The sequence below is a fragment of the Leucopleurus acutus genome, assembly GCF_964270905.1.
Source record: "Leucopleurus acutus genome assembly, chromosome: 9".
Lineage (NCBI taxonomy): Eukaryota > Metazoa > Chordata > Mammalia > Artiodactyla > Delphinidae > Leucopleurus > Leucopleurus acutus.
In genome coordinates, this window is record NC_139144.1 from 62,198,058 (window position 1) to 62,222,988 (window position 24,931).

General features: G+C 40.6%; 1 protein-coding gene across 1 annotated transcript in view; it reads left to right on the forward strand.

Moving 5' to 3' along the window:
• The window catches only part of CHN2 (chimerin 2), a 334,928-nt gene that overhangs the window by 174,800 nt on the left and 135,197 nt on the right, over positions 1 to 24,931 (forward strand). The window lies entirely within an intron of this gene.

A 24,931-nucleotide genomic window follows, 5' to 3' on the forward strand; every position in this document is an offset into this window, starting at 1 on the left:
ACGGCTCTGTGCCTTATAGCACACCTGCGTGCTCGGGGATATGCCTAATGAAGAAGCCTTTCAGCTTGAGTGTGTGGCCAGAAAGACTGAAGCTTTATTAACATATTTACATAAGGCCATAAGGCTATTTCTTTTGAACAGTGAGTTATGATTTTTTCTGTGTCTTTGCCATCTTATCCCTCAGCTAGCCATTGAGTCCTCGCTTTACTTTACACACAACCTTGCTGCCCTCCTTCTTAGTCTCCAGCCCCTCTCCTCTCAGCCACCTTGTCCCTGGCAAGCCTGCCCCGCTGTGTTGCTCCAACACACTCCATCTCTTTTGTTTCTCTGATGACTAATAACCTCCCAGGCTATGGGCCTCTCTCAGGTTCGGGTTCTCCCACTGAAAGTGATACATCCCACATTAGAGCACCAAGTGAGTCTGCAGTTACAGTCATGGAACACTGTCGTTCAAGTGTACAGACACAGGCCAACCTGACCTGAATGCTTGGTGGCTCTCGACGGATACCAACCGCCTAATGGACTTTGTTGGAGAACTAGGCAATCGAGGGTACAGACTGATTCAGCAGGTGAAATCCAGTGAGTTTTGCAAACCCAGGAAGGGAAGCCCGGCTGCAGAGTCAGCTGGGCTTGTTTTGCATCCTTGTTCTACCACTTTCCGGCTACCTGACTTAGAACCAAGCACTTACTCTCTCAGGGGGATTAAGGTCTACCCCCCAGGGCCAACAGCTACTGCGCAGGATGTTATAAGTGGGATCTATGTGTCAAGTGTCTAGAATGGTGCCTGGCACATCAGAGGTACTCACTGTTGATGACTCATGGCAGATTCAGAAATCTGTGGAGAGCAAGTTCTGAGACAGTCATTAGGGACAGAGTCACAGCAATGACAGTATTCTCTGGATGTGAGGGCCAAAAAGGCAGTGATGAAGAACCAAGCACGATTCCTGGGTCAGGGATTAAGCTGCCATGTAAAAAGATACTGAGGGTGAGGAACAGAAGGAACAAGTGGCTGAACAACGGCTCTGGCGCCAGTGAAGCCAGGGAGGGTCAGTTACTGAAATAATAGTCCATGGCTTTCTTGAGATTCATCGTGGTAAATTAATATTTACTGAGCAGCTACGGCACCTGGCACTCTTCTCTACCGGCATTTCCCGAGCGCTCCGTGCCAAGAGATTCAGAACATCTTCCGGTATGCAAAATTCTCACTTGCCCTTTCTGTCAATTATCAATCAGTCGTCACATAAGCATTTATTAATCACCAAATGTGTGCCTGGGTGGTCTGCTAGGAATAGTGCAGAATATCGACTCCTAAATTTGCATCTCTAGCTAAGACCTCTCCCCTGGGCTCCAAACACCTCGCTCCATCTGTCTACTTGACCTTTTCAGGGAGATGTCCCACCGGCCATCTCTAGCCTAATGCTCAAAGGAGAACTGGACCCCTCTCCATTAAATGGCACCTAACTTCAGAAACCTGCATGCCTGTCTCTCCTACCCTCACCCTTTTCTCTTAGCAAGGTGCATTTACCTCCAAATATATCTTGCATTTGTCACTCTTCTCTGCCTCCAGGACTACCATGGGCTTGGACCCATCATTGTTTCTTACCTGGGTTGTTGGTGCTCAGCAACCTCCAGCCTCATCTCCCTGCTTCCACTCTTGGCACTCTCCCTGACACACACACACACACACACACACACACACACACACACACACGCACACCCCATTCTTCAAACAGGAGCCCAAACCATCATTGTTAGATATAAATCCAACTGCTTCAGCAGCTTCCCATTGCTCTGAAAATAAAAGCAAGACCTCGGGCTTCCCTGGTGGTGCAGTGGTTGAGAATTTGCCTGCAGATGCAAGGGACATGGATTCGAGCCCTGGTCTAGGAAGATCCCACATGCGGTGGAGCAGCTAAGCCCGTGCGCCACAACCACCGAGCCTGTGTGCCTAGAGCCCGTGCGCCACAACTACTGAGCCTGTGCGCCTAGAGCCCGTGAGCCACAACTACTGAGCCTGTGCGCCTAGAGCCCATGAGCCACAACTACTGAAGCCCGTGCTCCCAGTGCCGGTGCTCCGCAACAAGAGAAGCCACCGCAATGAGAAGCCCGCGCACCACAGCAAAGAGTGGCCCCCGCTCACCACACCTAGAGAAAGCCTGTGCTCAGCAACGAAGACCCAACGCAGCCAAAAATAAAAACAAATAAATAAATTAATTTAGAAATAAATAAAAGAAAAAAAAAAGCAAGACCTCTTGCCATGGCTCTGAGCTGTGGTGTGGCTCCTGCCTTCCTCACTGCCCTGTCTGTAGCATCCTTCTCAGAGTGCACTGCCTTGCAGCCCCACTAGGCCTTGCTCCTATTCATCAAACAGATCATAGTGCTGCTACCACAGGGCCTTTGCATTTGCTCTTTGCCTGGAATTCTTGTCCTCGAGTTCTCTGCATGTCCAAGTGTCAGATCAGATTTCACCTAATAAAGCCCTCCTTGAACCCCCTAAAATTTAGCACCTACAGATCTTCTCTCTCGTTTCACCCTATTTATTTTGTTTATAGGACTTAATACATGCTCTAGTATACTTTTGATCATATTTAACTGTTTTCTTGTTGCTTGTACATCTCTCTCCAGGAGAATACAAGCTCCAGAGATGTCACCAGTCTTAATCATAAGTACTTCCCTAGCATTAAGCCCAGGGCCAAGCAGCAGTGGGTAATCAGTAAATATATGGTAAAATGATGAAAAAAAGGATAGAGACTGCTAACATAAGGAACTTAGAATTCTCAAACTATTACTAATAGCATATCAGATTTACTCAATGCTGTTATTAGGGGAGTGAGTTGAACTTTCTGGCTGTTGTTAAGGTTCTTACGTAAACATGGGCTAATACTTTTTCCTGGAACATTCTGACTTTCTTTTTGGCCTTTCCAAAAGGCCAAATGTCAAGATTTACTTGCAAGGTCCCCAAGAATTACCTGAAGAATACAAAATATGCAGAAATTCTTTTATGACTGTAAATGATTTGGTGTCATTTGTCATTCTTTTTTGAAATTGTTGTGGGATTGTGGGATTATAAAAAGCAATTTCAAAGCAGGGAAATAAATTACATACTATCATTTCAAATTGTTCTCCATTTTATGAGGCTTTACTTCCCCTCTCCCTTACCACAGAGTATTTTGGAAGTTTTTTTTTTAATGCAAAAGTGAATTGTAGAACTGAAGTTCTACAATTCACTTTTGTAGAATCTTTCTTTTTTCTTGATTGTCAGAGGTTAAGCCAAGTACAGATGACAGTGAACTATCTTAAGTTGCCGTAGTACCTTACTTTACCTCCTAGTGAATTGTATTCACTTTTTAAATATTACCGTAAGTACCCCTTCCCCCTTTTTGTGCATTTTCTCTAGCTTTTGGTGTTCCTAAATATCTACCCATTTCATCCCTTCTACCTTTATTTGTAAAAACTGTCCTTTTAAGCCTATAAGAGCATTTCATTTTATCATTAGGCTTTTAAGTTTTCATTCACCATACCTAGATTTCACATCTTAGAGTCTTGTAGCTTTAGGCGTTTCTCTTGTCTTAGACACGTCTGGAAGATCTTAACAAGCCATACTGATTGGCTGTATCATTCTCAACTAGCTCAGTACATTTCAAATCACAGATTTAAAGTAAACTCAGAGGGGTTTTCTAGTATTCTACCATCCTCCCCCTTTTCTTCTTCTATTCATTGAAAATAAATGTTTTTTTGAAAACTCTACTGATTCAAGACATCTAGACGATTTGTCTTTAACGTAATGAGATTGATTCTTTAAGCCACAAACAAAAATCAATCCCATTACCTTTTAATTGGCTTTATGTGTAGTAATCAGAAGGCTATTTCTTCCCTGGTCAGAAATATTTCTCTTCTTTTCATCCTAGACTTTCTCCACTGGTCTCTTTTCTCCCCTTACTATTGACACAACCTAGAATCAAAGACTTTTCCCATCATTATTCCCCCCCAGGCTTTCATCTCACTCCCTAATGCAGTCAGGCGTTTTGATGCTGATGTGATTTCATCCTCAGCTAGACTCACTTTGCTTGTAGACCCACTGTTGTAAAGGGGGAAAACCTCATAAAACTAATGTTAGAAAAAGAATTTTAGACATATGAGTTTTATTTTCTTTCTAAAGATAAAACCAAGTTTTCTGCTGCTTTAAATAAAAAGCTGCTTTTTTTTTATTAACAAGTGAGGCCATCTACCAAAATACATAACCTTCCAAATATTTTACTCTCTTTGGAATATTCTGAATTCCTTCTAGTGTAACACAGATTTTGCACGTTTGCACCTAGAAAATATTTATTCATTTCCAAGGTGATATCGTGAGGAGTGGATAAGGGCTCTTGAGGACAAGCTGCTATACAATTCAGATGCTCAGAGGCTCCAAGCAGAGAGGACAGATGGCTAAAGTGGAGAGGGCCACCAAGGAACAGCATATATATATAAGTTGAGTGAAAGTTGAGGCAAAAGTAGAAGGTTTTTCTCCTTAAAACAGAATAAGGAAAATGAGGGAGAATTAACAGTGATTGATAAGAAGTAAAATTTCTTTTTTTTTTAAATGTGCATCTTTTTAAAAAAATTTTCACATGAATTCGTATTTTATTTTATTTTATTTTGAGTTTTTGAATTCTGTTTTATTTATTTTTTTATAGAGCAGGTTCTTATTAGTCATCAGTTTCATCCACATCAGTGTATACATGTCAATCCCAATCTCCCAATTCATCACACCACCACTCTACCCACCCCACCGCTGCTCCCCCTCTTGGTGTCCATACGTTTGTTCTCTACATCTGTGTCTCAATTTCTGCCCTGCAAACCGGTTCATCTGTACCATTTTTCTAGGTTCCACATATATGCGTTAATATATGATATTTGTTTTTCACTTTCTGACTTACTTCACTCTGTATGACAGTCTCTAGATTCATCCACGTCTCTACAAATGACCCAATTTCATTCCTTTTTATGGCTGAGTAATATTCCATTGTATATATGTACCACATCTTCTTTATCCAGTCGTCTGTCGATGGGCATTTAGGTTGCTTCCATGACGTGGCTATTGTAAATAGTGCTGCAATGAACATTGGGGTGCATGTGTCTTTGCGAATTATGGTTTTCTCTGGGTATATGCCCAGTAGTGGGATTGCTGGATCATACGGTAGTTCTATTTTTAGTTCTTTAAGGAAACTCCATACTGTTCTCCATAGTGGCTGTATCAATTTACATTACCACCAACAGGGCAAGAGGGTTCCCTTTTCTCCACACCCTCTCCAGCATTTGTTGTTTGTAGATTTTCTGATGATGCCCATTCTAACTGGTGTGAGGTGATACCTCATTGTAGTTTTGATTTGCATTTCTCTAATAATTAGTGATGTTGAGCAGCTTTGCATGTGCCCCTTGGCCATCTGTATGTCTTCTTTGGAGAAATGTCTATTTAGGTCTTCTGTCCATTTTTGGATTGGGTTGTTTGTTTTTTTAATATTGAGCTGCATGAGCTATTTATATATTTTGGAGATTAATCCTTTGTCCGTTGATTCATTTGCAAATATTTTCTCCCATTCTGAGGGTTGCCTTTTCATCTTGTTTGTAGTTTCCTTTGCTTTGCAAAAGCTTTGAAGTTTCATTAGGTCCCATTTGTTTATTTTTGTTTTTAACTGTAGGAGGTGGATCAAAAAAGATCTTGCTGTGATTTATGTCAAAGAGTGTTCTTCCTATGTTTTCCTCTAAGAGTTTTATAGTGTCTGGTCTTACATTTAGATCTCTAACCCATTTTGAGTTTATTTTAGTGTATGGTGTTAGGGAATGTTCTAATTTCATTCTTTTATGTGTAGCTGTCCAGTTTTCCCAGCACCACTTTTTTTTTTTTTTTTTTTTGGCGGTACGCAGGCCTCTCACTGTTGTGGCTTCTCCCGTTGCGGAGCACAGGCTCCGGACGCATAGGCTTAGCGGCCATGGCTCACGGGCCCAGCCGCTCCGCAGCATGTGGGATCTTCCTGGACCGGGGCACGCACCTGTGTCCCCTGCATTGGCAGGCGGACTCTCAACCACTGCGCCACCAGGGAAGCCCCTCCCAGCACCACTTATTGAAGACACTGTCTTTTCTCCATTGTATATCCTTGCCTCCTTTGTCAAAGATTAGTTGACCATAGGTGCGTGGGTTTATCTCTGGGCTTTCTATCCTGTTCCATTATCTATATTTCTGTTTTTGTGCCAGTACCATGTTGTCTTGATTACTGTAGCTTGATTACTGTAGCAGACTATACTGTAGTATAGTCTGAAGTCAGGGAGTCTGATTCCTCCAGCTATGTTTTTTTTTCCCGCAAGACTGCCGTGGCTATTCGGGGTCTTTTGTGTCTCCATACAAATTTTAACATTTTTTGTTCTAGCTCTGTAAAAAATGCCGTTGGTAATTTGATAGGGATTGCATTGAATCTGTAGATTACTTTGGTTAGTATAGTCATTTTCACAGTATTGATTCTTCCACTCCAAGAACATGGTACATCTCTCCATCTGTTGGTATCATCTTTAATTTCTTTCAACAGTGTCTTATAGTTTTCTGCATACAGGTCTTTTGTCTCCCTAGGTAGGTTTATTCCTAGGTATTTTATTCTTTTTGTTGCAACGGTAAATGGGAGTGTTTCCTTAATTTCTCTTTCAAATTTTTCATCATCAGTGTATAGGAATGCAAGAGATTTCTGTGCATTAATATTGTATCCTGCAACTTTACCAAATTCATTGATTAGCTCTAGTAGTTTTCTGGTGGCATCTTTAGGATACTCTATGTATAATATCAAGTCATCGGCAAACAGTGACAGTTTTACTTCTTTTCAAATTTGTATTTCTTTTTCTTCTCTGATTGCCATGGCTAGGACTTCCAAAGCTATGTTGAATAATAGTGGTGAGAGTGGACATCCTTCTCTTGTTCCTGATCCTAGAGGAAATGCTTTCAGTTTTTCACCATTGAGAATGACGTTTGTTGTGGGTTTGTCATATATGGCCTTTATTATGTTGAGGTAGTTTCCCCCTATGCCCACTTTCTGGAGAGTTTTTATCATAAATAGGTGTTGAATTTTGTCAAAAGCTTTTTCTGCATCTATTGAGATGATCATATGGTTTTTATTCTTCAATCTGTTAATAAGGTGTATCACATTGATTGATTTGCGTATATTGAAGAATCCTTGCATACCTGGGATAAATCCCACTTGATCATGGTGTATGATCCTTTTAATATGTTGCTGAATTCTGTTTGCTAGTATTTTGTTGAGGATTTTTGCATCTATATTCATCAGTAATATTGGTCTGTAATTTTCTTTTTTTTGTAGTATCTTTGTCTGGTTTTGGTATCAGGGTGATGGTGGCCTCATAGAATGAGTTTGGGAGTGTTCCTTCCTCTGCAGTTTTTTGGAAGAGTTTGAGAAGAATGGCTGTTAGCTCTTCTCTAAATGTTTGATAGAATTCACCTGTGAAGCCATCTGGTTCTGGACTTCTGTTTATTGGAAGATTTTTAATCACAGTTTCAATTTCATTACTTGTGATTGGTCTGTTCATATTTTCTATTTCTTCCTGGTTCAGCCTTGGAAGGTTATACCTTTCTAAGAATTTGTCTATTTCTTCCAGGTTGTCCATTTTATTGGCATAGAGTTGCTTGTAGTAGTCTCTCAGGATGCTTTGTATTCCTGCAGTGTCTGTTGTAACTTCTCCTTTTTCATTCCTAATTTTATTGATTTGAGTCCTCTCCCTCTTTTTCTTGATGAGTCTGGCTAATGCTTTATCAATTTTGTTTATCTTCTCCAAGAACCAGCTTTTAATTTTATTGATCTTTGCTACTGTTTTCTTTGTTTCTATTTCATTTATTTCTGCTCTGATCTTTATTATTTCTCTCCTTCTACTAACTTTGGGTTTTGTTTGTTCTTCTTTCTCTAATTCCTTTAGGTGTAAGGTTAGATTGTTTATTTGATATTTTTCTTGTTTCTTGAGGTAGGCTTGTATAGCTATAAGCTTCCCTCTTAGAACTGCTTTTACTGCATACCATAGGTTTTGGATCATCATGTTTTCATTGTCATTTGTCTCGAGGTATTTTTTGATTTCCTCTTTGATTTCTTCAGTGATCTCTTGGTTATTTAGTAACATATTGTTTAGCCTTCATGTGTTTGTGTTTTTTACATTTTTTTCCCGATAATTGATTTCTAATCTCATAGCGTTGTGGTCAGAAAAGATGCTTGATATGATTTCAATTTTCTTAAATTTACTGAGGCTTGATTTGTGACCTAAGATGTGATCTATCCTGGAGAATGTTCCATGCACACTTGAGAAGAAAGTGTAATCTGCTGGTTTTGGATGGAATGTCCTATAAATATCAATTAAATCTATCTGGTCTACTGTGTCATTTAAAGCTTGTGTTTCCTTATTAATTTTCTTTTTGGATGATCTGTCCATTTGTGTAAGTGAGGTGTTAAAGTCCCCCACTATTATTGTGTTACTGTTGATTTCCTCTTTTACAGCTATTAGCAGTTGCCTTATGTATTGAGGTGCTCCTATGTTGGGTGCATATATATTCATAATTGTTATATCTTCTTGGATTGATCCCTTGATCATTATGTAGTATCCTTCCTTGTCTCTTGTAACCTTCTTTATTTTAAAGTCTATTTTATCTGATATGAGTATTGCTACTCCAGCTTTCTTTTGATTTCCATTTGCATGGAATATCTTTTTCCATCCCCTCACTTTCAGTCTGAATGTGTCCCTATGCCTGAAGTGGGTCTCTTGTAGATGGCGTATATATGGGTCTTGTTTTTGTATCCATTCAGCAAGCCAGTGTCTTTTGCTTGGAGCATTTAATCCATTTACATTTAAGGTAATTATTTGAAATATTTGTTCCTATTACCATTTTCTTAATTGTTTTGGGTTTGTTTTTGTAGGTCCGTTTCTTCTCTTGTGTTTCCCACTTAGAGAAGTTCCTTTAGCATTTGTTGTAGAGCTGGTTTGGTGGTGCTGAATTCTCTTAGCTTTTGCTTGTCTGTAAAGCTTTTGATTTCTCCTTCAACTCTGAATGAGATTCTTGCCGGGTAGGGTAATCTTGGTTGTAGGTTCTTCCCTTTCATCACTTTAAGTATATCATGCCACTCCCTTCTGGCTTGTAGAGTTTCTACTGAGTAATCAGCTGTTAACCTTATGGGAATTCCCTTGTATGTTATTTGTCATTTTTCCCCTGCTGCTTTCAATAATTTTTCTGTGTCTTTAATTTTTGCCAATTTGATTACTATGTGTCCTGGTGTGTTTCTCCTTGGGTTTATCGTATATGGGACTCTCTGTGCTTCCTGGACTTGGGTGGCTATTTCCTTTCCCATATTAGGGAAGTTTTCAACTGTAATCTCTTCAAATATTTTCTCAGGTCCTTTCTCTCTCTCTTATCCTTCTGGGACCCCTCTAATGCGAATGTTGTTACATTTAATGTCGTCCCAATGGTCTCTTAGGCTGTCTTCATTTCTTTACATTCTTTTTTCTTGATTCTGTTCCGCAGCAGTGAATTCCACCATTCTGTATTCCAGGTCACTTATCTGTTCTTCTGCTTCAGTTATTCTGCTATTGATTCCTTCGAGTGTATTTTTCATTTCAGTTATTGTATTGTTCATCTCTGTTTGTTTGTTCTTTAATTCTTCTAGGTCTTTGTTAAACATTTCTTACATCTTCTCGATCTTTGCCTCCATTCTTTTTCCAAGTTCCTGGACCATCTTCACTATCATTATTCTGAATTCTTTTTCTGGAAGGTTGCCTATCTCCACTTCATTTAGTTGTTTTTCTGGGGTTGTGTCTTGTTACTTCATCTGGTGCATAGCCCTCTGCCTTTGCATCTTTTCTGTCTTTCTGTGAATGTGTTTTTTGTTCCACAGGCTGCAGGATTGTAGTTCTTCTTGCTTCTGCTGTCTGCCCTCTGAGAAGTAAAATTTCTTAAGAAGCTACTACTAGAGATGAAGTACTACATTGTGTAGTTAGTTGTTTTAGAAAAAAAAAGAATAACCGATAGCATCATGTATTATAACACACGCTCTGTTATCCTCACTTAGTCTGTGACAGCCGTAACCCAAGATACCATTGCTCATTGATCGGGGGAGGGAGAGGGGCGGTCCAGACTGAGGGCACAGAGGTTATGAGGAGGTGCTGGCTTTTGTAGGGCCAACCTTACCCAAACAGAAAGCAAAGGTCTCCACACCAGTCGCTATCTAGAACAACCCACAGTATGTCTGCTCTGTGACTCAGAGGTCAGGTCCAACAAAATTTCAGGTGTGGCCAGGATCCTCTGAGAAAGGGAACAGGTACATAGCACTGCGTGCACTAGTGAGATTTAAAAGACATGCTTCACATTTGACTCATCTGGTTAAACATTAACTGAGAAATAATGTTGATGGGGGCAGGTTGCACTTTGCCCCGAGCAAGACATGTTTCCTAGGGTAGTGTGGCCTGGCTAATCAAGCAGTGAGACGTTTGGAGGGTAATGTGGATGGCACAGTCTCAGACTGTCCCGATCTGACTGGGGCTGCTCTGAGGGCTATTGCCTAATTATTTACTGCTGTCAGTCTTTCCATAGGAATGAGTGCTAACACATACGGATCACTTACTGCACCCTGAGCACTGGGTTAAGAGTTTCACATATGTTATTTCTCATAACAGTGCCATGGCGATTGTTATCTGTCTCGTTTTATAAGAGGAAATGAGACAAATAGCACAGGAAGGGCAGAGCCAGATTCAGACTCAGATAGTCCAAATCCAGGACTGGCCTTCTAACCCAGTGATTCTGAAAGTGTGGTCCTAAGACCAGCAGCAGCGGAATCACCAGGGAACCTATCAGAAATGCAGATTTTCTGGCCCATCCCCGACCTGCGAATCACAGACTCGGAGTTGGGGCCCAGCAATCTGGGTTTTAACAAACCCTGCAGGTCGTTCTGATGTTCGCTCAAGTGGGAGGACCACTGCTGTAGCCATTGTTCTCACTTCCTCTACTTTCTTTTTTTTTTGAATTGAAGTATAGTTGATTTACAATGCTGTGTTAGTTTCTGGTGTACAGCAAAGTGATTCGGTTTATATATATATATTCTTTTTCAGAGTCTTTTCCATTATAGGTTATTACAACATACTGAATATAGTTCCCTGTGCTATACAGTAAATCCTTTTTGTTTATTTTATATATAGTGGTATGTCTCTGTTAATCCCAAACTCCTAATTTATTCCTCCCCGCCTTTCCTCTTAGGTAACCATAGTTTTGTTTTTTTTTTCTATTTCTGTGAGTCAGTTTCTGTTTTGTAAATAAGTTCATTTGTATCATTTTTTTAGATTCCACATATAAATGATACCATATGGTATTTGTATCTTTCTGACTTATTTCACTTCCTAGAATATGATAATCTCTAGGTCCATTCATGTTACTTCAAATGGCATTATTTCATTCTTTTTTATGGCTGAGTAGTATTCCATTGTGTATATATACCACATCTTCTTTATCCATTCATCTGTCAATGGATATTTGGGTTGCTTCAACATGTTGGCTGTTGTAAATAGTGCTGCCAGGAACATTGGGGTGCATGTATCTTTTCGAATGAAATGGTCTCTCTACTTTCTGTTTCATGCTGCTTTCCCTATGCCCTGTACTAGGAGAATCAAGATGCTTTGTTTCCTGATGATGCTTACTGTTTGCCCAGCACTGTGCATGAAGTTTTTTTTTTTTTGTGTGTGTGCATGAAGTTTTTCATGAACTTCAAAGTCGATGCCAAGTCACCCCATAGCCGCCGTTTTTTCTAGATGTACTTCCTCCTAGATGTTATTTTCCACCCTTTAAAAGTATTTTGCCTTTTCCTTTCTTCTTTGCTGTGTCTAGCTTTCCCACACCCTCGTATGTTGCAGAGGCCAAATATGAATCTTTGTAGGGGAATGGTCAGTGCTTAATTTAACCTGGTTTTCTACGCCCACCACCGTCCTCCCACCCTTCTTAGTCTTATGTTGCAGGACTAATTAACAAAAATATTCAAATTCAGTTCTAATCAGGTGATTCATACTCATGTTTGTCCATATTTGGTATATATTCTTATGAACTCCAGCTCTTTTTAGATGTTTTCCTTACCTTGTGACTGTGCAGAAATCCTGGCTAGATCTATTTACTCTTGCTTTTTTTTTGGCTGCATTGGGTCTCTGTTGCTGCGCGTGGGCCTTTCTCTAGTTGCGGCGAGCGGGAGCCACTCCTCACTGCAGTGCGCGGGCCTCTCACTGCAGCGGCCCCTCCCGTTGCAGAGCACGGGCTCTAGGTGCACGGGCTTCAGCAGCTGCAGCAGGCGGGCTCAGTAGCTGTGGTTCGTGGGCTTAGTTGCTCCGCGGCATGTGGGATCCTCCCAGACCAGGGATCAGACCTGTGTCCCCTGCATTGGCAGGCAGATTGCCAACCACCACGCCACCAGGGAAGTCCCTTTACTCTTGCTTTTAATGGACCTTTGCATTAATAAAAATACCAAATCCATTATCATTATGTCAGGAATACTGTGAATTATATTTCTATGTTCCAAGTGCTAGTCACTTCACTCAGTGGATCATCTCTGTGCTCAGTGAGTAGCTCTCAATTCAGGATTGCAGGCAATTAATTTACCAATAAAAGCTAGTCCAGTGCTGGTGTAGTCCTGACCTTGCCTCCTTGCCTCAGTCTACCACTCCTTTTGCCGTCCCCAGGTTTACTGGTGCCATTGGTAATCAGTCACCTTTGGCTCTGTCCTCTGACAAACCACAGTCTTGGCATTAGCTCTCAGTACACCGTATCTCCCTGTCTTGTTGGACAGAATAGCAAGCTTTGCTTTCGCGATAGTATCTCTTTCTTCCTCCTTATTTACATGGCCAGTGTCATCTCCCCATCTACTGTGGGAGGAAATTAAATAGCCTTGGCACAGCCTGACAAAGGCATATTGGATGCCATCAAGCACCTTGTGTCTTCCCAGGTAATTACGCATCGATCGTTAGATGAATTGTTCTCGTATCTCCAGGGGTATTTCTACCGCGTCTGTAATTACACTTTTCTGGTTGTCCCTTTGATCTGCTGTGATCCTCCAAGTTCCATGACTTCTCGAAGACCATGCTTAATGACGCTGCTGCAGCACCTTTCAATTCAAGGATACAGATCAGATCCCTCAGGGTTTCAGTATTCCCCGTCGTTTAACAATATAATTCAACTATTTGCTGTCTTAGTTCATTTTGATTTTGTAAGTTGGCATCAATATGCCATAGAGTAGAAATGAATGATTCTCTCCTTTCTGCGCAGTAAGAGACAAAAGGGCATGAACACAAATAGATGATTTGACCCAGCATTAAATAAAAAGGCCTTTTGAGGCACTGGCAAAAGCTCAGAGTTTTGAGCTAACTATAAGATGTCCTGAAACCGATTTTTAAGAATGGACTCTAATGTTTGTTAGTCTAACATAGCCATTGGCAAACTATAGTCTGCCAGCTGTTTTTGTAAATAAAGTTTTATTAGAACACAGCAGTGCTCGTTCCTTTACGTATTGTCTACGGCTGCTTTTTTGCTTCCATGTGCAGTACTTGAGACAGATTGTATGGTCCTCAAAGTATTTACTATCTAATCCTTGACAGAAAAAGTTTCCTGACCCCTAGTCTTGCACTTGAAGTAACTTTGAAGAGTGAGTTAATACATGTACAGCACTCAGAACAGTGCCTGGCATTTATCTATGGGAAGTACTGGTCTTTAATTTCTACCACTTCACAAGCACTTGTGTAAATGTTAGCCAAAAAGGGAATTTTAGACCTGTAATGTAGGATGAATTTGATCCCAAGCCATTATAAGGAACATTTTGACCTTCATATTTAACACATGTAAATTGATGAAAGAAGCCAAGGCAGTTACAATAAGAAGTTGTAAAAAAAAAAAAAAAAAAAAAAGTTGTTCTTTCACCTGCTTTCTCACGGCCACTTCCTCCCATCAAGAAATGGTAGCCTGTTAGAAGACGTAGCCCAGTGCTTCATAAGCAGGAAATTGAAGAGATGTGTGGAATCTCTTTATTTGGTAACACCATCTGAACATGCAAACTAAGCTCACTTTCTTTAATTTCAGGAACAGGGCTGGTGTTACCTTCCTATTAAAAGTCTATATGTTACTGAATTCTGATTAATGATTTGCCTGCTGAAGCATCTGGGGGAAGGAGTGCCATGTCTGTAACTTACTATGAAATACAGCCCCCCACAAATCTGGATTAGTGGATGGATAGAGGGATGAAGAGATATGCCATAGAGCAAGTATATATAGTACATGACAGAATCTAGGTGGTGCATATATGGGTGTTTGCTGTAAAAGTCTTTCAATATTTCTGTCTGTGTGAAAATTTTCATAATAAACTGTCAAGAAGAAAAACAAAGAACGTTTGTGCAAGATGAGCAATGGCAGGGCATGCTCCGGACCAGGGAACAAAAATGAAAGATAGGAGGGTGTCTCAGTGTCAGAGCTGCTGCAAACACCATAAGCTCAAGAATTTTTAATGTGGAATAATTTGTCAGAAAAAGAATCTGAAAGCGAGGACAAACATTAATAAGGCACTTTTACTCTTATTTATTACCATGTTGGGAATTGTTTGGGGGAAATGCCTGTTTCAGAAATACTAAATTAAGTAATTTTTTTAAATAATAGAGAACAGGCTTCTGGATTTTATGGCATCATCACCATGTAGCAAAATGAATACGGGACCTGAAATCAACTAGGTTTCAACCCTGAATCCTCTGCTAACCATGGGTAGGACTGGGAGAAAATTAATTTATCTCTCCGAACTGCAGCTTTCTCATCTATGAAAAGGAGGCAAAGATACATAGTCCACCCTCCTGGTAGAAGAATAAATATAAAAGCATTCTGAAAGCCATGAAGATGTCACCAGACAGTGAGTTCTCAGTGGGGGCAGTATTATGCCCAAGGGGTGGCGATCGGTTCTTCAGGGGGCTCATAAAAATTTTTACTATTTCAATGTATAAAGCACAGATATACATACAGAACATAAACAGGTATACAATCTATCTGTAATATTGAAATTTCACTGGGAAGAGATGATTAGGGAAGAAAAACAAGGAAGGTTATAATGCAAACAATACTGAGAACATTTTGCTGGATAATCTTTAATTCCTACCATCTCCTAAGTTCTGTCCCCTTTTTTTATAGGTAGCTTAATCTGATCCATCAGTTCAAGCACATAAATTTGAATTCTTACATTGAATACTTACATTTGAATCTTATATTTCTAGGAGGAGGGAGAAAAAGAAAAACTTCTGGGGAGAAGAATGAGAATGATGGACATTGTCTTCCAAAGCACATGTAGTACCACTTAACCCAAATACCATTAAGCTTTGAAGGAAGGAATTTGCTAACAAGAATGAGGAATTAAATGAGTGTACTCACCCAGTCTTTTTCCTGCTAGAAATTTAACAGTAGCATTAGTTTTCCCTTGATTTGCTTCGATTCTATTGGGTACTTCAAGCTCTTTGAGCCTAAGTGGTACGTGGAGAATTTAAAGAGAGTTCCAAGGAGAATAGTGAAGATGAATTAAGGTTTGGAAAATAGGATCTATTGGAAAAGATTAAAAGAACAAGGATTATTTAGTGTGAGGAAGAACTGGCAATCAGGTAGCACAGAGATGGCTTCTAATAATGGAAACCTATGGAGAATATTCTCAGGTTCTTATCTGTACTGAAAACCAAAGGAAGGGAAAAAGTATATTTTGAAGCAAGAGAGATGTGAGATTAGATATTAAGATAAAATAACTGTCCATGATTAAATCCTAGACTTTGACTCCCCTTTATGGGATTTTTTCAAAATAAGGTGCCTGTCTGTAGGACGTATCAGGAGGACGGACAAGTGAACCCATCACCTTTGCTTCTCCTGCCCTGGTCAGAGGCCGGCCAGCCAACCTGGCCAATGTGGCCTCCATGGGCTCTGGCTTGATGGGAAGAAAGTCATTTTTCCTGGAGCTGTGGCTTCAGGATGCCAGAGGATGAGTACCAAGCCCTAGCCAAGAGATCACAGCCAGAGCAATACGCCCAGCTGGGTTGTCCATACAAGCAGTGCCAGAGGTGGGTGTTGGGTGTCAACACACGGAGCCAAGGAATCGGTGTCAGAGAAGACGTAGCAAGGAAGAGTGGGTCAAAGTGAGCTGCTGGGAAGATGCTGTGGACCAGCTGCCGAGGAGAGTAATGCCCGTGGCTAGGCTTTTAAGTGCTGTTGGAAGGCTACTGTGAGAGTGGATCAAAATCCATGTAGAAGTCTTAGGAAGTTGTTCATTCTTTCCATGTTTGGAAACTACTGCCCAAAATCATGGTTTCCACTCCTATATATGTGTCAGAATCCCCTGTGGAGGTTTGTAAACCTCACAGCCACCCTGGCTCCAGCCTTAGAGATTGGGATTTAATGGGAATATCACTTAGGATTCTTTTGTGAGCAACGGAAACCAAATCTGGCTAAATTTAGGGGGGGGAAAGATTGGGAAGAGGGGGTAGTGAGGAGAGTGGTTGGAAAGATATGAAGAAACTCTCTGAACAGGAAAAAAAAAAAAAAAGGCTGAACAAGGGGCTTTGGGAAGGATCTGTGAATCAGGACATCTCCAGGGATCCAGGAAATACGATGGCTGCACCCCTGAGCAGTAGAGTGTGTGGTTAGGGGCCCAGGCTCTGGGGTATTATAGCCTACTTTTATACCCTGTTTCTCTGTGCTTCAGTTTGCCCTTTGGAAATGGGTGTGATAGATTTTTACCTAGGTGCTAGTCATGAGGACTGAATGCGTCAACATACGGCAAGAAAGTGCTTAGAACAATTCTTGGTGCATAGTGAGTTCTTAATGACTATTAGCAATTATTTTTCTTGTTGCTGTTAGGCTCTGCCATGCATGTGAATCAGCTGTAACCATTTCTCTTAATGGCTTTTCCTCAACTTGCAAATTCCAGGGTCAGAGCATCTGAGCAACTTATATTGGTTCACATGTTCACCCCTTGGCCCGAGAATGTGCAGGGATTTGATTAGCAGAATCACTGACTACCAGTCATGGTTGTTCGCTGTGGGCATCATCCTTCACTCTTTGGAGATTCAGAAAACTGGAAGGGGAGCAAGTTTTGTCCTACGGTGTAGAAGCATAAAGGACCAAGGTGTGAGCCAGCAGTACTGCCTATCTTGCCATGCAGGCCCCTTTTGAAATTTCAGTGAGCCCAGGAAGGGAATGTAGGGCCATTAGCAGAGCAGTCTTTCAAATAATGTATTACTTCCATTGAAGCTGAGCTCTGTATAACATATGCTGTTGGTTGCTAGGACAACAGAGGTGAAAAGACAGGAGCCCTTTCCGTAAGGAGCTCACATCCTGAGGTTGTAAAGGCCAACAATCCCAATCCTAATAAGATCATGGCCCTAACTGAGGCCTTTATAAGGTTCATAGAGAGGCTAGGAAACCATACCTAAACTCGTGTGAGTTGGCCAGGAAAGATTTTCCTACCATAGTAGCATCTTGCTTCTTAGTTTTAAGATCAGTGAGATTTTGCCAGGTTAGGGGATAGACAGGTTAGAGAGCAAGTATTAGAATTCCAGGCAGAGGAAATATCACAACCAAAGAATGGCCAAAGTCTATGAACAACCAAGGTGTGAAACTACAAGGCATTCTGTATTAAGAACTGAAAGAATTGGGGAACGAGGATGTGGTGGAGCAGGAGTGTGTGTGCTAAGGACTGTCGACTGAAAAAAACGCACAACCTAAAAGTTTAGAATTATGTTTTATTTGGCAGACAAACTGAGAACTTAAGCCTGGGAGACAGCCTCTCAGACGGCTCTGAGGGACTGCTCTGAAGAAGTAAGGGAGGAGCTGGAATATATAGGAGTTTTTGCCAAAAAAAAAAAGCAGGTAGTTGGAACATCAAAAGATTACTAATTAAAGAAAGGAAGATTCTGTATACTATTCATTCAATAAATATTTATTGAGCACCTACTATATACCATCTCTGTTCTAGACTCTGGAGATACAGCAGTAAGCAAAACACAAAAATCTCTACCCTTGTGTAGTTTCTATTTGAATGGGAGAGACTGGCAAAAAGCCCACAATTAAAATATATAGTTGGCAAAAAGCCCACAATTAAAATATATAGTATCTCAGATGATGATAAATGTAGTGGAAAAAAATAAACCAGAGAAGAGATATGGGGTCTCTTCCCCATATCAAAGAAAGGAGGCGCCACTTTTAAGTAGAATAGTCTGGGAAGGCCCCACTAAGTTGTGTGGTTTTGACCACATGGCAGTGAAGAATTTGGAGCAGAGAGTAACACAATGAGATCTGCATTTTCTGCCCTCAGTGTGAAAGATAAATTGGAAGGTGATTAAAGTGCAGACAGGGAGACCTGTAAAAAGACAATTTCAGTGGTCCAGGTGACTATGCAGTGCAGTGAACATGAGGAAAAAGAGAGAGCACTTCAAGAGCAATTAAGAAATTACATACAATGGACAGGACTTAATGACAGTGGGGTTGGGAAAGAGGAAGGAATCTGGGATGACAATTTCTGGCTTGGGCACTGGATGGCTGATACCCTGAGTAGTACCACTCACTGGGATGGGGAGAAAAGGAGGTTGGCCATCAGATGTGGTGAACAGATACCAGTAAATTCCCTACATACGAACGAGTTCCATAATGAGGGCACATTCGTAAGTCCAATTTGTTCGTAAGTCCAACAAAGTTAGCCTAGGTACCCAAATAACACACTCGGCTATATATACTGTACTGTAATAGGTTTATAATACTTTTCACACAAATAAAACATAAAAAACAAGCAAACAAAAAAGAAAGAAAACATTTTTAAGCTTACAGTACAGTACCTTGAAAAGTACAGTAGTGCAGTATAACAGCTGGCACACAGGGGCTGGCATCGAGTGAACAGGCAAGACGAGTTACTGACTGGAGGAGGGAGAGGAGGTGGGAGATGGTAGAGCTGAAGGATCGTCAGCAACAGGAGACGGAGGGCGAGCTGCAGTTTCACTCACGCCTGATGTGGATGGCACAGGTTCTGGTTCCTTGCTGGAACCAGATGTACGTTCGCATTTTTGAGAGTTCGCAACTTGAAGGTTCGTATGTAAGGGACTTACTGTATTCCTGTAACAGTCAGCCCACCCAGGTCTCCAGAATGGGAGGGTTGAGGGGTTTAACAGCTGAAGATCAACCCACCTTTTACAGCAGAGTCGGTGTTTTCTGTGAGTGCACCATCTCTTTTGTTCCCTGGACAATTTCCCTTCCTCTTGGTGTAGGAGAAGGTTATGGGCTCTGGTGTCAGTCGGATGTCGGTTTGGATTCATCTCCATGCCGCTGTGTGATCTTCAGGTGATGTAGTCACAGGGGCCTCCCTCTTCTCCTCTGTGGACTAGGAATGCCAGTCTCTACATAACTCACCTGTTGGGAGAACTGAAGCACACACACTGAAGGCACCTGTGAGGTGTTGCCTCCTCCTCCGCTCCTCCTGGGCTGTGCCCTCGGTGGGGTTCTGGGTCAGGGTCAGTAGGTCTGAACCTGGAGAAACCCAGAACCAGGAGCAAAGGGCTGAATGTGCAAGGCATGGGTATTTGTATGAGTGTGTGTCTGGGTGTAGTTACCCTTCCAGTACTTTTCAAATCCAAATGTAAGGAATTTGGGCAATTCACCTTCCTCTTTTATGATGCTTGTTTTGTAAAGGTGCTTATATAACTAAACCTGGGAAATCAGGACATCACTGAGGTGCTAGACAGCCATTCAATGCTTCACCCCCACCCCACCCCACCCCACCCCACCCCCGAGTGCGCTCTCTAACACTGGGAGTGTGAGTGGTGGAAGTTTTGTTTCCAGCCCAGGGATCAGGGCATAGTTTCAAAGCAACATGCTGTGGTGTGGGGTCCCATGGCGTAAGGGATTTATTTATTTATTTATTTATTTTAAAAAATAGATCTTTATTAGAGTATAATTGGTTCACAATACTGTGTTAGTTTCTGTTGCACAACAAAGTGAATCAGCCATATGCATACATATAGCCCCATATTCCCTCCCTCTTGAGCCTCCCTCCCATCCTCCCTATCCCACCCCTCTAGGTGGTCACAAAGCACCAAGCTGATCTCCCTGTGCTATGCGGCTGCTTCTCAATAGCTAGCTGTTTTACATTCGGTAGTGTGTATATATTGATTAGTTCACATGTATGCATATCGTGGTTGATATTCTTGAATAATATCTTAAATTTTTTTCTTTAGTGTTTTTCATATTTTAGATTGTTTATAATTTTTCCAAGGGGGGAGAGAGGTTGGTTCCCTTATTAATCTGATTGAGCTGTTAGTCTATTCAGTTTTGTATTTATCTGAGCTGTTTCCCTGAGTAGTTGGAGGTATTTCTGTCTTTTCTTAAAAGCTGCTCTTATAAATTATCAGTATTATCAAAAACAAGTATTACCTCTTACCTTCCTTTTACTCCATTTTATGTTTTTAAAGTATTTGTTGCTTATTTGCATTTTAGTTAAAAGAATGTTTTTTACTGATCTTCCTTGGGAATACTCAAGAGTTCAAAGTTCTTTTAGTCTAAAGTAGGGTTTCTCAACCTCAACATTATAGACATTTTGGGTGTTCTGACCTGTGTATTGTAGGATGTTTACCACCATCCCTGGACTCCTACCCGCTGGATGTCAGTGGCACCCTCCCCCTAGTCATGACAATCAAAACTGTCTCCAGACATGGCCAAATATCTCCTGGGGAATGAAAAACACCTCCCCTCCCAGTTGAAAACCACTGGTCTATGAAAAGTCTTTTTAACTGTTCTAATATTGTCACTGATTTTTAAATCATAATTCCTGGAAAAATATGAGAAAAAAAGGAGAAGGCGGCAGAAAACAAACCAAATGAATGGAAACTGCTTTGGTCCTGAGCACGCAACCTGATATTGTGCGCATCTACACGTTAGCAGAATGTTTATAGTAGGTTACTAAGGCACCCGACTTGTGGGTACTTACATAACTTAGGGAAACCATTGGTAATCTTTTAAGGAGGTTTATTACAGAAAGACTGGTCAGTAGATTTTTTATAATACACTCTAATCAAGACAGGAAGGAATGCACCTCATCAGCACGCCCTCAGAATCCTGGAAAGGTTAAAGTAATGCCATGAGGAAAACTAAAGAAAAGAAACCGGAGATTTCACGTTTGCTCAATTTTCATTCTATACTATGCAATCTGACCACAAGAATGTAAATTTCAGTACTTGCATTTTCTTTCTCTCCCTTTCAACAGAGATCTTTGATTTCTAATTAGAAGGGAATAATCCATATTTATTTTTTTCTGGATGAAATTGCCCCAGTATCACCAATACAAATCCCCCCATCAAAAGCCTTTTCTCCTACACTTGATCTGTATCTCAGAGAATCCAGCAGTCTAGCTGCCCTGTGTAGGAGGTTGCTAAATTGGGTTTTTAAATTATTTCTATTAGGCAAAAACTTAACACATACCAGCTGCTGAGGGATTATAAAAGCTTAGTTTTTTTCAATAATTGGAAACCTTGTTTACAGGGGACTCACAATATTCTTTAAATGCCTTTGTGTTGAATATAAAAGAACTTGTGTTTATCTAGGCAATGATAATCTGACTATAAAGCAAACTCATTTAAGGCTTATGCTTCCTGTCTCTCACTATGCAGCTGTCACCCTACTGTTCTTTCAAGCTTTGCAAAATGCTGAGAATTTTTCCTTAAAATTAGAAGAATAAATTGAAAAACAAACCAGGTAGTTTGGAATACATTTAATTCTAAATCACAGGGAAATCGTTGAGAGACCCAGAATATCACAACATCTAGGCAAATTTATTCCAAGTTCTCATTTGTTAACTCATTGACAGAAGTCCAAGGAGATTTTAAGGTGTTCAGTCCTGGCAAAGAAAAATCAAGGACAATTCAGATAATTCAGTCTGAAACCAGTCCGTAGAATTTTGCTAGCCAATGAAGCCATCAGCATTGATTGGCATCTGCTCTGGAGAAGCTGGGAAGCACAGTATTGTAGTTAAAGGTATGTGTGCTGAGTCCAAAGGCACTTACGAGATCTATGACCTCAAGCTAGTTATTTGAGGGCTTTGTGTAAAATAATCGCACTCACTTCCCTCATAGGTTTGTTTGGAGGCTTAAATGAGATCAACACGTGAAAACCTAAGGACGGTTCCTGGCACAGAATAGCCACTCAGTAAATGTTAGCCTATTACCACAACTTTTTTTCCAAGCCCTACTGGTTTTTACATGCATTATCTCACCTAATCTTTGAAAGAGCCTTATTAAAATAGTACATCTTTATAACTCCAGTTTTATTGAAAGTCGAGGGAAATGAGATGCAAAGAAGTTTAATAACCTATTCAGGGTCACACAGCAATTGAATTGACAGCGGGGCTCTTCGTTCATGATCTTTGTCTCATTCTGCAAACATTTAATGAGTACAGGCACCCTTTGCTCTCAGAACAATCAGTCTCCGAATATTTGCTGTAACAACTTACAGAAGGTTTTAGCCAATATCATTCTCCCAGTTAAAAACCTGCTGCCACAAGTTCTCCTATGTGTGACGGCTTCTCAAACCTTAATGTGTATGTGACTCCCCTTCGAAATGCACATTCTGCATTTCTCACAAGCTCCAAGGTGATGCCAATGCTGTCGGTCCCCAGATCACACACTGAGTAGCAGGAAAGCTAGGTGATGCAAGAGGGGCTCCCCTCATACCTCAGTGTCCTCCTGTTCTACCTCCTGTTTAAACATATTGCACATTATGCCCATAACTCCCCCCACTTTCCCCTGAGGGTTTAGCTCCTCAGTATTTGTTTGGGCCAGGTACCTGAGGGCACTACCAATTCAGGCCTGATTTAGATAGTATCTTTCAAATCTTTGGCAATATTATTTCATTGTGTTTTTTATTATAGGACATTCTCAGTGTAGAAGGATAATGAAATTCCTATTCTGTTCAGCTGTGGACTGTACATAAACATACCTATTAATTACATCATGAAGTGTTAAACAATTATGTAATTGGCATTTAAATATTTTATATTATGCAGAAATTCTTATCAGGTTGTTATATAATTATTTAAAAGAATTTGAATAATATCTGGGACATTGATGTTTTGGGATGCTCTAAGAATGAATTATTATTTTTTTCCATTTAAAATAATGGAATATAGGCTCTTGCTATTTGAAACTCTGCTGCCCAACACATTTTTAGGAATGGATTTGATTCAGATAACAAGAGGTACCTGCATTCACCCTGTGCCTGACATCAGGTGAAATCCTAGGAATACAATGATAATGAAGACAAAAATGGCTGCTTCAAAACACTCACAGAATAGTTAGAGAAGAACCAGCCCAATAAAGATTTAAAATATGGTGAGATGTCAGGTTTTTCAGCAGAGATCAGTAAAAGGAGCTTTAGGAGCACAGAAAATAATGGGCCTACCTCCTCCTCCTCTACACAGGAGGGTCTCTCTGGGCACCAGTAATAGCTAATATTCATTGAATATCTCTGTACTCCAGGAACTGTTGCAACCATGTTACATGTATTTACTCAATTATTACAACTCAGTGAAGCAGGTATTTTTGTTATCATCCCCATTTTAAAGATGAGGAAACTGAGTAACAGAGAGATTAGTAACCTGCTTATGGACACACTGATCTGGCCTCAAAGACAGGCAGTCTGAGTGTAGAGCCCACCCTTTCAACCATCTTGTGATCCACCTTTATTTTATTAAAAGAAAGTTCAGGATCTTAAAATAAGAACATACAAAAACCAATGGACTGTTGAGCGGGGGGTGGGTGCATTGTATGGACAGGGCTAGACGGACTAGAACCATCTTCAGTAGTCACAGTACTGGCAATAATTATATATGAGGTGTGACTATAAAGTCATGAAATAGTTTAACATATATTACATGAGAGTGGTCTCTTTCCAATCAGTCATCTTGGGAAGCTGTGCTTTTATTCCACCAATTTCCCATTGCCTAGAGTGTGCTGGGAATGCTCTTCTAAAGAACCTTCAGAATAAGTCACGGTGCAAATCTTAGTCTCTTAGGATCATGCCTCATTTTTGTCTCAGATGTGTTTCCAAGTCGGATCACTCACCCTATTTACTGAATTTGGCTGTGAATAACTTATACCTGTTTGCCACAATAACATCCACTCTCAAATCCATTCTCAAAAAATAAATGTATGTTTCTTACCAGATGATTCTGAAACTTCAGTGTATGCTTAAATATCATCCAGGGGAACTTGATTAAATAACACATTAAAGCCCCACCCTAAGTAATTCTGATTCAGTTTGTCTGAGGAAAGGATCAGGATCCTGCAGTCTTTAACGAGCATCCTGAAGACCACACTTTGAGAAATGCAGCTCTGAGTATATCCAAGAAAAAGGGTAGTGATTCTTAAGGCAGTTCCAAAAGAGGAATTCCAAAAGTGTTCTCATCAACAGTGACATCAGTGTCATGTATCACCTACCTTGAGGGACTGTTCTCCTGTACATGATGCTTACTTAGCATATGATGTTCAGTTATATTTATAAAAAGAATCAGCCACCATTCTTCACAGTCACACCACACACACCAAATTCACCTGTGTCTTGGGCAGGATGCACTTCAGGTGTTTGTTTGCTCACCGATCTACTTGGTATCCTCCTTTTTCAAAAAGAGATGTTCCTTTCAGAACCAGGTAGATCATGAAAGGATCCAGTATTGGAAGATCCAGCAATATGTATACGAATTATTACTTTTTTGTCCTGAAAAGGGTGGGCTTCTTTCACTTCTTGGAGCTGGATCACTAAACCCAGAGAGCAGGCATTGCAGATCCGATTTCTGTTAGTCATATCCTCGAAGACCAGTTCCACCAAGGTGATGGGTTA